Source organism: Lactuca sativa, chromosome 6, assembly GCF_002870075.4.
Source record: "Lactuca sativa cultivar Salinas chromosome 6, Lsat_Salinas_v11, whole genome shotgun sequence".
Taxonomy (NCBI): Eukaryota; Viridiplantae; Streptophyta; class Magnoliopsida; order Asterales; family Asteraceae; genus Lactuca; species Lactuca sativa.
Window position 1 is genome coordinate 62,800,445 of NC_056628.2, and position 14,653 is coordinate 62,815,097.

A 14,653-nucleotide genomic window follows, 5' to 3' on the forward strand; every position below is an offset into this window, starting at 1 on the left:
ATCACTTTTCATGTCATATGTAACATAAGAAATTACTCATGTTTTGGTGAAGTGGAACTGTTTACCAAACAATACTCTTTCACCTTTGTTTACATAATTGATAACTGACATAATCATCAGTCGCCTTCAGAAATAACCTCAAACCAAATTGTACAGATGTCACATGTGATAGAAATTCGACAAGCTTAGTGTCTTGTGTCGTTCTATTGGGCCCATTAAAATTGAACAACCTGGAAAAAGTGTAATTTGTATTTCATTAGTATATTTTCATAAAAAATAAATTATAAGGGCATCAATTTATACGAAATAACTTGATGGGGTCAGAGATAAGAATTCATCCATTATTCAGAGCATCAGTAGTTATATAATTTTATATTTCACATGTTACACAAAAATGATCATATAAAATTACCTTTTTCCTCATTTAAACCTAGGATTAGGTCGAAAATGTTAGAGAAACAGCCCAGGAAAGATAGAACATACATAAATTTCTGAACACACATCACAAGAAAAAGATAAGAGTTCCTGTACAAACGAAGATATTTATTAAACCACAAGAACAATACAAACGGATACAATATATATACATTTACATGTACCAGAAACTGTCACTAACCATCACAATGTTTCACAACCATTACAACGGATCAAACAGTCCCGCCCTTTCCAAACACATATAGATACCCATTCCTAGATGCATTTATTTCTACTTAAAATTACCAAACTATCCTTAACATTAATAAGCAACATACATAATCCTAAGTATACCTTATTATTTCAACATAAACAACACACAAAAACAATTTTGATAAGCAATAATTAAAGGGGGAAAAGGCATACTTTACCTGCTTTATCCTCATTCGCCAGTTGGTTCATGAAAATATTACAAAATCAAATCACCATGACATGCTGTATATGATTATGTTTTAATGTATTCATTGAAAATTTACAACACAAGCAGCATATAAAAGAAAGGGAAGAAACAACCAAATTTAGGGATTACCAATAGGGCTAGTTTTGAAAAATTATGAGAAGATTAGATGGGCGGAGTGTACAGCAAGCTCTTGATCAAGATAAATCCCTGATTAGACTCCTACATAAAATAGGATCATTATCATCACTAAATATTTAATCAAGAAACCCTTGTTCTAAGGATCAAACTTATAACAATAAAACCACCATCACCATCAAGAAATAAATCACAAATATTAAGAATCAAAAACTTCATGTCAGCAAACAACAATATGGAAATATGAAGAAAAAAATCACACACCTGCCCACTTATAAGACTTGCAATAGAGGAAGTTTCATGACTTTTTCTTATGCGATCATTTCCTCTTGATTCACTTTCTGTATCATAAGGTGGTGTTGGTCATGGATACACACAAGTACAAACACCTGGAAAAATATGGACTTTGAATAAATTCATGTCTCAACTTCTCCCTTTCTGATTTTTGAGTCTTCCGACAATATTTAGCACACAAAACCGAAACACACGCCAAAATAGGTTAACACACCCAAAATCGACACACACACATTTACTACAAAAAAGAGAGTCACCACCTTCCAATCTTGGACTACCTGATATCAAACTTTTCAACTCATTCCTTTTCTTTTCACTAAAAGACATGATACAAACAAAAATTGGCAAGAAAAAGAGCATTATTGATACCTTTGATTCGTCTGTATCTTGTTTTGCATTGAGGGAAAGCTTGATTGTCTGCTCTTATTTGGTATTGATAGCAAGGTCTACATCTTATACAGGTGGAAGTTAGTTTATGGTGCCAATTAAGATTTGCTGAAAGTGAGGGTTACGATTCAAAAAACAAATAAATCAAACTCGTTTTTCTTGTATATGATCGAGAGATGAAAATAAAATAACCAAATAAATGTGTGGGATGTGTGGGTGATTACAAGCCAGAAAGGGTAACTTTACCTGGTGGTGGTGATGTTGCGCAGTGATATTGGGAACGACAAAGAATGCAGAATTGCAGATGGTGAAGAAAGGTCAACCGTATGTCATGGGAGAAGGGTGGAAGAGATGCTTGGCGATGGGCTTTATAATAGGTTGAACAAAGGTACGCATCTGCGATAGCAAGGAACAAATAGTTGGGAAAATGCCGAAATTTAAGGAAGCAAACTTTAAATTTTGAAAATCGAATGGGTGATTCAAAGATATATGCCGAGTCAAAGGGATAAAAAGACGATTAGGTTAACAGTTTAATATTATTTTATTAATGATTACTTGTACTATTAGCATAATAGTTTGGACGTCTTAAAAAAATAATATTATTATATTCAATCTATTTATAGAAATAGTTAGATTTCTTTTATAAAATAGTAAATATATATATATATATATATATATATATATATATATATATATATATATATATATATATATATATATATATATAGGTGGGTTCAATTGAGAAAATAAAAAAGGTTGAGAATAGGGGAATCATTCTCAGCAACTCATTTTATCTAAGCATAAAAAGACACGATTGCAAACTTGTAAATATGATAACAACCTTCAATCTCAAATACGTATCTGTAGAGAATTAGATTACAGTCCAAACTCATTCATCGTTCATCATCCAAATTTCTTCTCCAACTTTCAACAATCATCCAGATTTCTTCAATTAAACCATCATCAACATCATCCAGTGCTAATCAATCATCGATCTTCGTCAATAATCAACACGATTCAACAGTTAACAACAAAAATTCGTTTTTGGTTCTTTTAATTCAACTTCAATTGTGCTTGAATACGATCAGATCTTCAACATCTATGATTAATTATACTCTCAGCGTTATTAGATCAACATCATCGATAATCAACAAAAATCCACTTCATATCATTCATTCAACATCGATTATCAAATAAAACTTCAAAATTGAGGTTAGAAAAAGATCAAATCGTTTTTTTTTTTTTGAAAAATTTCATATAATTCTCTATCAATCTACTCTTTTGTAAGATTTAAATAGTCAAAATATCATGTTTTTAACATTTTTAAAAAAAGTTAAATTGTATGCATTCCAACTGTTTGATGAAATGCATAAACTAAATTACCACGTTATATTCATATATGAATATGTTATATGATTATTAAAACAAAAAAACAAATATGCAAGTTTGTATGTTATTCATATGTGAATAACATATAAAAATTATATATATTTGTGAAAATACCTTGTAATATTCATATGTAAATATACTATGTAATATTCATATGTGAATATACTGTGTAATATTCAGTGAATATATCATCTAATATTCACAAATGAATATATTATGTAATATTCACATGTGATATACCATGTAATATTATGTAATATTCAGATATGAAAATATTATCCAATATTCATAAGTAAATATATCATCTAATATTCACAAGTGAATATACTATGTAATATTCATAAGTGAATGCATCGTCTAATATTTAAATATGAATATACTATGTTTATTATATGTTATATTCATATATGAACGATACTTAAATTGTAAAAAAAAATTAATCATAGTTTTTATTCATAACTGAATAACGAATGTATTGTAGTAAAAACCTGATTCATTTTTATTCACTTATGAATAACGATAGCTGAAAATATAAAAAAAATAAATTTTTTATTTTATCTTAAAACTATATCAATATGGATGTCTATTTGTAGAGAATAAAAAATCATGAATTTTGGTATATTTAAAATCATTTTTCGATAAAAATAGCTTCTTAAAAATTAAAAAAAAAACGAAAAAACTATGTTTTTGTATATATTAAGGTAATAATTAGCATAGTTTAATGAAACATGTTTTGTTGGAAAACACATGTCTATTTTTTTCCTATTTCTGTTGGTACGATGGAGACTTTTGCGGCAAAAATAAATGAGTGATTGAGAATGATTCCTTCATTCTCAACCTTTTTTTTCTCAATTGAACCCTCCTATATATATATATATATATATATATATATATATATATATATATATATATATATATATATATATATATATATATATATATATATATATATATATATATATATATATATATATATATATATATATATATATATATATATATAATTGTGCAATTTTAAGTCCACTTTCATCCTCATAGCTTAACCAAACGTATGTTAGCGTATTTAATGTTTTTATCAATTTTGCATGTAATCATACATTTGATAGTCAGTTTGGAATTTTTTTTAGTTAGACATTTTCAAATTAATCTACAAATTATTTAACATTTTTTTAATTTCAAAATGACAATAGACTAAGAGGTAAAAGATTTTTTTAACATTAAAGTAGTAAAATAATGGACATGTGATTGCTTTAGAGTCCCGGCTCAATGATCATGATAAACATTAATAGCAAAAAAAATAACAAAAGTTCAAAAAAAAAGTATATTAAAAAAAAATAAAAGAAATTTAAAAATTAAAAACTTGGGAAAAACATTAAGTTTTGAAACTAGGCTCTCAAACAATAGACTCTCTAATCTTTTTCCACAAACATCCGTCTGCAACAGAATGACAAACTATGTATAAATCGCGTCTAGTATTTTATAAGCGATTCAAACCTATGGAAATATCTTTTATAGCTATAGATGATTAGTTATTGTTTATTTTTGTTTCGGATTTTTGTTATGTAATATTTAAAAATTAAAAAAAAAATTGATGAAGATTTGCTCATAATTTATTTTTCTTATAATTATTTATAAATTATAATATCAATGATATTATGTTGATGAAAATTTATTTGGAATTTTATTTATTAATAATATTATTTATATTATTATATTATAAAAACAATAGTATTGTTGTTTTTTTTTATCTTAACAAAAAACAAATTTAAAATGGATCCTACTAAGGACACACCAATCTACACCATTCTCATATATCTTTAGGCATATCTTTTAGGTCATCGATATTATTTAGCCTAATCATTTTTACTTCTTTTGATATTAATTTATTATAACTTAATCATTTCATTAAATTAATTATTTAATTATTATATTATATTACTAACTTTATTACTATTATTATTATTAACTTTTAAACTTATTTATTTATAAAATAAGACAAATAGGACAATAATAATAATATTTTCTTTCATTGGATAATAATAATATAAATAATATTATAGAAAAATATATTCCAAACAAAAAAGTTTGTTATATATAAATGTCTTCAAAAATAAAAAGTTTATGATTGTTTTGATTTTTTTTTCTCTAAAACCTCAATCTGTGACGTAGTGAATTGCCGAATCAAATTGCATCATTCAGAGAGAAACCAAAACTTATCAATTGCAAGTCAGGAATTAGTGGATTCAAGACTTGAAATTACTGATATAGAAGTACTAGAAAAATCAAAAAATCGATTGATAAAAACTTAAAGAGAAATCGGTTCTTCTTATCTAACGACATTAAAATATATGAGAGTGTTTCTAGGCTTCTCCAATGGACATAAGATGGGCATGCTTTTAAGCGTCGATTGACATTTTGTTTTTCTAGGTGTCATAAACGGACGACAATAAGGTCCTACTTTTTTAGTTGTTTCGCGTATACGCTGCCCTTTGGAGTGTTGTTATTCACACCTAATGTAACACCCCGTTTATTAAATAAATAAATAGATAAAAATTTATATGAATTGTAGCCCTTAAATCCATAATTTTAGTGGGGTGTTTGTTTTCGGGAGCCGAATGTTACAATTTTTAGAAGTCAGGGGTTAAAAGTGTAAGTTTCGGATTGGTTTTGTAAGTATTTATGAAGGCAGGGACTAAATGGTAACTTCAGGGACTTCATTTGAAGATATTTTGGAGGCTAAGGGGTTGTTTGGTAAATTAGTGATCGAATTTGAAATGAATTTATGGAAGCAAGGGCCAAAGGGTAAAATCCAGACTTAAATTGAAAACAAAATCTGTGAGGAAGGACCGATCTTGGAAAAGTGTACCAAAGTTTGTATGAGGATAAGGGATATACCCGGTGACCCCTTCCCCATCGTTTCTTGGACACAAACCCTAAACCTAAGGGAACATCTACATCCACCACCCTCAAGGAACTCCCCAGCCGCCACTACAATACCAAGCTTGATGTCGTCGCTATTTCGCCATCGGAACGCCACCCGCTGCCGGCAACATCGTGAACAACCAAGAGGTGTGCTGAAGACCGAAGTTTGGAGACAAGGACGACGTCGTGCGGGCTATGAGTGACCAGAAGACTCTCGATATGCCAACAACACCTCATTCTTCGTTCCTCCTTATGGAGTTGACATCAGGACCGTCGTTGTCGCTGGAAATGGCTTTTGGTCGCCACCTCGGCTTGTTACAGCGTCACCAGCCGCCTAGTCAGTGGTTGGGAGCGATGGTCTCATGTCAGGCGTGGGTGGGGGTTGTTATTGAACTCGAGACGTATGGTGCGAGGGTTGCTGGCCGGAAATCAAGGAAAATAACCACCATGTCCGCCAGCCATGGTGGCCACCCCTACTGTCGCCTTCCCGTGGTGATGCCGCCGCCATATGCCACCAAGTGGGTGGTTGGCTTCTCTTTCCGAGCAAAAGATGTGTAGGTGTGCATGTTTCAGTTTGTGGGCGTGGTTGTTTGGCTGGAATTCTCGGAAAAGGCAACACCACCACCGTGAGGTGGTGGTTGCCACTCTCTACCGCTGCTTGCCGCCACAAGGAGGTTGTGTATGTGTTTGTCTTTTAGTGTGTGTTTATTTTTGGATTAAATCTTTGTAAATTGTAGTTAGAGATAAGAATAATGGAAAGAAACTCATAACCACCACCGTGAGGTGGTGGCTGCCGCCTCCTGTTGCCACCAACCACCGTACAAGGTGGTGGTGTGCCTTCTTTGTGTTTTGATTCGTTTGGGATGCTTGGAAAAAATGGACTAGAACCCTAACCACCACTGTGAGCCGCCGTTGGCCACCACTACCAGAGGTAGTAGTGGGTGGTGCCCGACTAGCGAAACCCTAATGGGCCTAGTGAAACCCTAATGGGCCGAATGAACCCTAATTGATCAAAACACCTAGCTATTGGGCTATGATTGGGTTGGAAACCCTAATCAGGGTTTAGAAAACCCTAATTTTGGATATATGGGCCTTTGACTTATCGGTACCCACATTTGGGCCATTAGAATGGAATTGTGAATTACACCTAATCACACCATATGATTTATCTAGTAGAGTGATGGACTTAATGGATTAAGTCCTTAATGGGTTAAGTGAGAAACACTTAACCCTAATTGCCATTTTATGTGAAACCCTAATTTCACTTGGGCCTTGAGTTGGGCCTTTCTATTGGGATTTGGTGATTAGGCTATTAATGGGCCATCCAAAATCAAGCATATGGACTAGAATAATTTAATGGGTTGTAGGGTAAGGCCCATGTAAGAGGGTTTGGGCACAATTTGGAAAATTTGGCCATAGATGGGCCATAATTGGGCCTTTATGATTATGATATATTGGGCCATTAGAAATGCCAAATGCCACACCCCCAAACCGGAACGGCGCAAACCTTCGGGGGTGGATGACGTCATATGTAGTATCACAACAATTACATCAGAGTAATCAAAGTAAACACAACCATTAGATTGAATATATGTTAAGTATTTACATATGTTTGATTCATGTTTTTATACATCAAAAGTATAACCCAAAAGTAAAAGACGTGACTCTATACGTTCAGTCTTCTCAAAATCTATGTGATGTACCTGTCTACTGATTTCCTGAGAATACAAGTAGTTTTGAAAGAGTATCAGCATAAAGCTGGTGAGTTCATAAGCAATGTTTTTGTAATGAAAACCTGTTGATGAATCTGTGAAAATGTTCGTACGTTTCCAAGAAAATCCAATATTTTCTTTAGTAAAATCATGATAATATCATTTCCTTTTATGATAACTTAGTTCATGCTGGTCAAGTATAAACCAATATCAAACAGACAGTGGATTATGTGGATCTGCCCTAAGCCCGCCACCAAACAAGGAACATGGAATGAGGCGGAAACCACACATTCCACAGTCTATCGAATATTCTTCATACATAACCCTGATGCATAAACTTAAGGAATTATAGAATTAACTAAGATTCTTTGTTACTGTATTCCTGTTGTAGTATATAAAACATATTAGTTTGTATGCTTGGTTACTACTAGATCTATTGTATACTGAATTTAGTTTGAAAAACCTTCGTGTAGAATGTTCTGTATGAAAAACCTTGGCTACTACCAGTGTATATAGTAATTTTATTATTTAAAATAAAACCGAGTATTGTATCCCTGGAATTCTCCAATGTAATGAATAGTAGTTCTATTATTTAAAATAAAACTATGAAGACTGAAATTTTGTAAACACCAGTTAGTTTATACTATTGTGAGTCGTATAACCATGCTTGATATGACCTAGTGACATTTTCGACGTTCTTCAAGTGTCGGATATATGACATTTGTCACCCCAGGCATACCTGCCTAACTATAGCTAGCAGTTCAGGTGTGGGATTGCCAGTCCCGAATAGATCTATTCACAAATCTCACACTCTCCCTCCAGGAGACTCTGGTTATACCATGATAGGATTTAACATGTACCCTAAAAGGAACAATTGAAGTGTTGTCTCACAATCCTGTATTAACTAGTTTGCGAGTAGTTCTGTATAATTCTTTTGTATTTGAATTTGTATGTATACTGTATAAGGTAATAATTATTAAATGTTGTACTCTTGTAGTAATATATATCATAAACTAAATCTGTCATAGTTTATATGTTTAGCAATGTATAACTCTGAATTCATAAAAACTATGTATTGAAAACCCCAAACTATACCCATTATAGTTTGCTTGTAAAGTTATGTACTTAGTTCGTGAAATGTTCTGAAAACTATGCAATTATGATTTTTTGAGTTGAAAGTGTCCCTTAGCTCAGCATAATACAAAAGGGATAAAATATCTATATATATTATAGAAATCGTTGGACTGAATCAATTGCATAAGTTTTAAACTTGTTGAAGTCCTTTTGTTTTAGTTCGCAAAATCATTTGTGTTTGGCTTGTATTCCCCCTGAAAACGTTAAAAATCATAAAAGCGTAGGGGTATGAACTCACTGTTAGTTGTGTGCAAGCGTCGAATCAACGAACTGGAAATGAAGACCCTCGAGTTGTTGTATGTGGCACTTAACGGAATCCTAATAACAATTAAAAACATATATGTATCTAAATTAGCGATCTCGTTAGATAAAGTGTTAGAAAAACGCTTGCTTTCGGTTAAGGAATGTTACCGGGACTTGATTGAATCGAGGAAAACGAGTTTTTCACCACTTAGGAAGTGTTTACGGCCGTGAATGGGGGTTTACGACCGTGAACTGTTTACGGCCGTGAACTTCCTCTTGAATGGTTTACGACCTTTGAAGGTTTGAAGTGTGTACGGTCGTGAACTGGTTTACGGTCAATGAAGATTTGTAGATTTGAAGGGTGTACGGTCGTACACTCAAGAACAAGGATGCTGTATTCGATGAAAAACGTGTTCTAGATGCTCCAAATCAACTCCCAATGATGATTCTCGATGATTTTCGGAGAAATAAGGGTGTTTTTGGTGTTTACGGTCAAGAGTTTAGAGAGAGAAGGAGAGAGTTTGCGGCCAATATATAGGCTGGGGGTATGGTCGGTGGTGGGGTCCACCTGCACCAACTACAAACGGGTTTACGGCCGTACACAGGTTTACGGCCGTAAACTCATTCAGGCCGAAAACTGTTTGGTTTTTCAGGAAAATTCGGGTTTTTCGCGCGATTTTGGTTCCGACTCGTATATAAATTTAATTACATACAACTAGATGAATTTCTAAACCAAGAAGTTTGACGGAAACTCAATAAAATTCAAATTTTATTAACGAAACTCAGTTAATGGTAATGGAAAAAGGTTCGGGTTGTCACACCAAATGTTTGGACTGGAGTAAATGGTTGGACCTTAGTATAAGGCCATGTAAAGGTTTGAGCCCAATTTGGAATATTAGGCCATACGTTGGGCTTTGACTCATAATTGACTTTTGGGCCTTTGGATTGGGTCTTGGGTTTGAATCAAGCTAAGATAGGGGTAAAGCAGTCTTTTACCCCAAGCATGGACCTATGGATATGTATTGGAACCCAATTATTAATTGGGTATTGTTTTGATATTGATAGTTTGGGAGTCTATCATCTAGCAGTCCGGGTTTTCGTCTGCAGGACTTTAGCAGTGCGAGGTGAGTTACCTTCCAGTAGAAATGGGTCTAAGATCATAATATCAGCCTACTAATAGGAGTTGTTTGTTAGATGGTTATCTTTGTGATAATTATCTGGTGTACCCTTACTTGTGGTCATTAGAACCAAACTTATGATCTTTTTTTTTTTTTTTTTTTTTACATGTATAGTCCCTCATGCTTTATATTATTTTCAATTTTTATCTTTTATGTTTTTAAAATTAATAATTCATCATCCGTTAACTAATTTTAATTTTATATATTTATGATTCTCTATTTTACATATTATTCATATTCTAATAAAACAACGTAATATTTTTCCTTTTACATGTATAGTCCCTCATGCTTTATATTATTTTCAATTTTAATCTTTTATGCTTTTAAATTTAATAATCCAGTTAACAAATTTTATATATTTATGATTCGCTATTTTAGCGTATTATTTATATTCTAACAAAGTATCCTTTATATGTAATCCTTTTTTTTACATTTATAATCCCTCATGTTTTATATTATTTTCAATTTTAATCTTTTATGTATTTAAATTTAATAATCCATCATCCGTTAACAAATTTTATATATTTATCATTCTTTGCTTTACATATTATTTATATTCTAATACAACATTGTTTATATGTAATCTTTTCCTTTTTACGTTTATAGTCGCTCATGTTTTATATTATTTTCAATTTTAATCTTTTATGTTTTTAAATTTAATAATCCGTCATCCGTCATCCGTTAACAAGTTTTATATATTTACGATTCTCTATTTTACATATAATTTATATTCTAATAAATAATCGTTTATATGTAATCTTTTTCTTTTTACATTTATAGTCCCACTTCTTTTATATTATATTCAATTTTAATCTTTTATGTTTTTAAATTTAATACTCCATCATCCGTTAACAAGTTTTATATATTTACGATTCTCTATTATTTATATTCTAATAAATAATGGTTTATACGTAATCTTTTTATTTTTACATTTATAGTCCCCCTTGTCTTATATTATTTTCAATTTTAATCTTCCATGTTTTTAAAATTAATAATGCATCACCCGTTAACAAGTTTTATATATTTATGATTCTCTATTTTACATATTATTTATCTTCTCATAAAGCTTAGTCCCTCACGTTTTATATTATTTTTAATTTTAATCACTTATGTTTTTAAATTTAATAATCCAACATCCATTAATAAGTTTTATATATATTTATGATTATCTTTTCTAATAAAGCGTCGTTTATATGTAATCTTTTTCTTACATTTATAGTCCCTTATATTTTATATTATTTTCAATTTTAATCTTTTATGTTTTTAAATTTAATAATCCATATCTCTTAACAATTTTTATATATTTATCATTTTTTATTTTACATATTATTTATATTCTAATAAAGCTTTGTTTATATGTAATATTTTTCTTTTAACATTTATAGTCCCTCATCTTTTATAATATTTTTAGTTTTAATCTTTTATGTTTTTAATTTAATAATTCATCATCCATTAATAAGTTTTATGTATTTATGATTCTCTATTTTACATATTATTTATATTCTAATAAACCATCGTTTATTAGAAACGTAAATATATAAAGTGGACAATATCTTTTCCATTGAGAAGGATCTGTTCCTTAGGATCAGCCGTCATACACCACCCTCAGTACCAAGATGATTCTCTACAGCTAAAGAGTATCATCTTATCTCTACTAACCGATCTAACTTGATATTCTGATCTTGCTCCCAGGGTACAGTCCCTGGGGCGGTTCTAACAAATTTCCTATGTGATCCTCGGATCTCCGCCGCAACAAAAGTCCAAAAGTGAAGTCGGAGGTCCATGTCACATCATATATATATATATATATATATATATATATATATATATATATATATATATATAATGGTTTAAAATAATATTATATAATATAATATAAATTCTCTTACTATTTTCAACATGTATATACAAAAACTGAACTATATAGTTTTATTTAACGCAACAAAATGGATATTTGCTTAGTCATATATATAAAGAAATCAATTTTACTCTGAATATGTTGACTTGAAACTCTTGTTTTTTCAACTTCAAATCTTGTTTAAATTATTAAATATAATATATTATCATTTATATGGTAGATTATTTGAATTATTAATATAATATATTTAGTTTTTTTAATTTAAATATGATGCTAAATACATTCAATATTCAACTTTTAAATTATCAATATAATACATTTAATCCTCCCTAATAAATGAAAATAATTTTGCCACATGTCATTCTGTCATTAACTTGGACACATGTCATTTTTTGGTATTTTTGAATAAATGTTTTTTCCATTTGTCATTTTCTCATTTTTTTTAATATTTTCTTAATTAACACATCATATTTACACCTCAATTAATAACTGTCTTAACTGAAAATAACTAATAGATTACAATATTAGTACTCATATAGTATTTAATACGTTTCCTTTTAAATTCAAATTTTAAGTTTTAAATTTCAAATCTAAAATTTCAAATTTAAATAAATTTTTGTTTAAACTTTTATATTTAATTTTTTATTTTATTAAACTCGTATAACATACAGGTCTCACACCTAGTTTGTTAATCAACATGATATTAGATTTAAAACCTAAACCAAAATTTCAATGGTCAAATATTTTTTAAATGGTTAAAATGTTAAAATGTGTTAGATAAAACCTCAATCGAGTTTCCAAATTAACTAAAATAATATTTAAAAACTATTTTTTTATAAAAATTGAATCTTTTTCAAATTGATTTTGTAAAGTATTTTTTTGGAACGACGATATGTTTCAACGGAAGCCATTCATGTTATTTCAACGAAGACTTTGAGCTCGAATCTTCCAATAGGGCAGAGACGACCCCATAAGGATTCCAAGGAGAAATTCTTTACATGAGGAGATAAATTATTTTTATCAACTTTAAAAAGGCCTTCCGGAATCAAACTCCCAACCTCCAATCTCGTATGGATGTTAGCTAGGCTGGAACAATATTTTCTAATATTTTGACAATATTTTTTTAACATGCATAAATCAAAGGCATTCACTAATTTATTAAATAAATGATTCTTTAAACTAAATGTTCACATACAAAAGGTTCGGTTCGTGTCTACACTCCTATTTTCTAGAGCTAGAAAAAAGTGATCCAACCCGCCAACTCAATCTAAACTCAACCCAAAATTAACGGGTTAGGTTTTGATTTTTAACCCGTTTATGTTAAATGGGTCAACCCGTCTAAACCATTTAATTAAATAGGTTGGGTTGCATAAAATTTATCGACCTATTTTTCAACTGCTAACCCTTTTAAATTTAATATATATTTTAGTTTATTTTATTAATATAAAATTACTTAATTAATATATGTATTATAATTTGATATTTATATTTATATAAAAAAGTATGCATTAGTATAGTTATAGTTATAAGTTATTAACCTAATAAATTATAATGGGCTTTGATCACCTAGTGGAGGTGTTTCACACGATATATATATATATATATATATATATATATATATATATATATATATATATATATATATATATATATATATATATATATATATATATATATATATATATATATATATATATATATATATATAGGGAAGGGTTATTTGAAAAACAAAAAAACCCTAAAAATCATAAAAAAAAAAAAATACAAAGACATCACAAAACTTTTTTTTATCAAAAAATCGCAGCATTTTTTACAATTTCGCTGAAAAAAATAAAAAATCATTTTTTTTTGTAAATTTTTTTTTTTTGCGATTTTGACCTAAAAGTTGCGATTTTTTGATAAAAAAATTCAAAAAAAAGTTTTGTAATCTCTAAGTATTATATATATATATATATATATATATATATATATATATATATATACACACACACACACACATACACATATATATATATACACACACACACACACATATATATATATATATATATATATATATATATATATATATATATATATATATATACACGTGTGAGACCCATGTATTACATGAGTTTATTTATAAAAAAAATTAAATACAAAATTCTAAACATTTAAAAAGTATGAATTGATGGGTTTGAGCCATAAGAACTTTCCTATGTGCACATGCAAACCCTAATGCTTGGATCTAGGTTTCTCTAATTGAACATGCTTTGTATCCAAGACTTTGAATCATAGATCTAGTGTAAACAAACAATTCATAACATATGAAATCAGATCTAGAATAATACCTTGAGTTACTTGCTTGAAAACTTCTTTTCCTTGGAGCTTAGAGTCACAATTGTCACTCCTCTAATGGCTTACAAACAACTACTAGCAAGAAGATGATTTGAGAGAGGGAGAGAGGTGAGAAATCGGCTCTAGGGTTTCCTCAAAGGTAGAGTATCCGATTTCTCCAACCCTAAGGGTCTATTCATACTATGAGCTC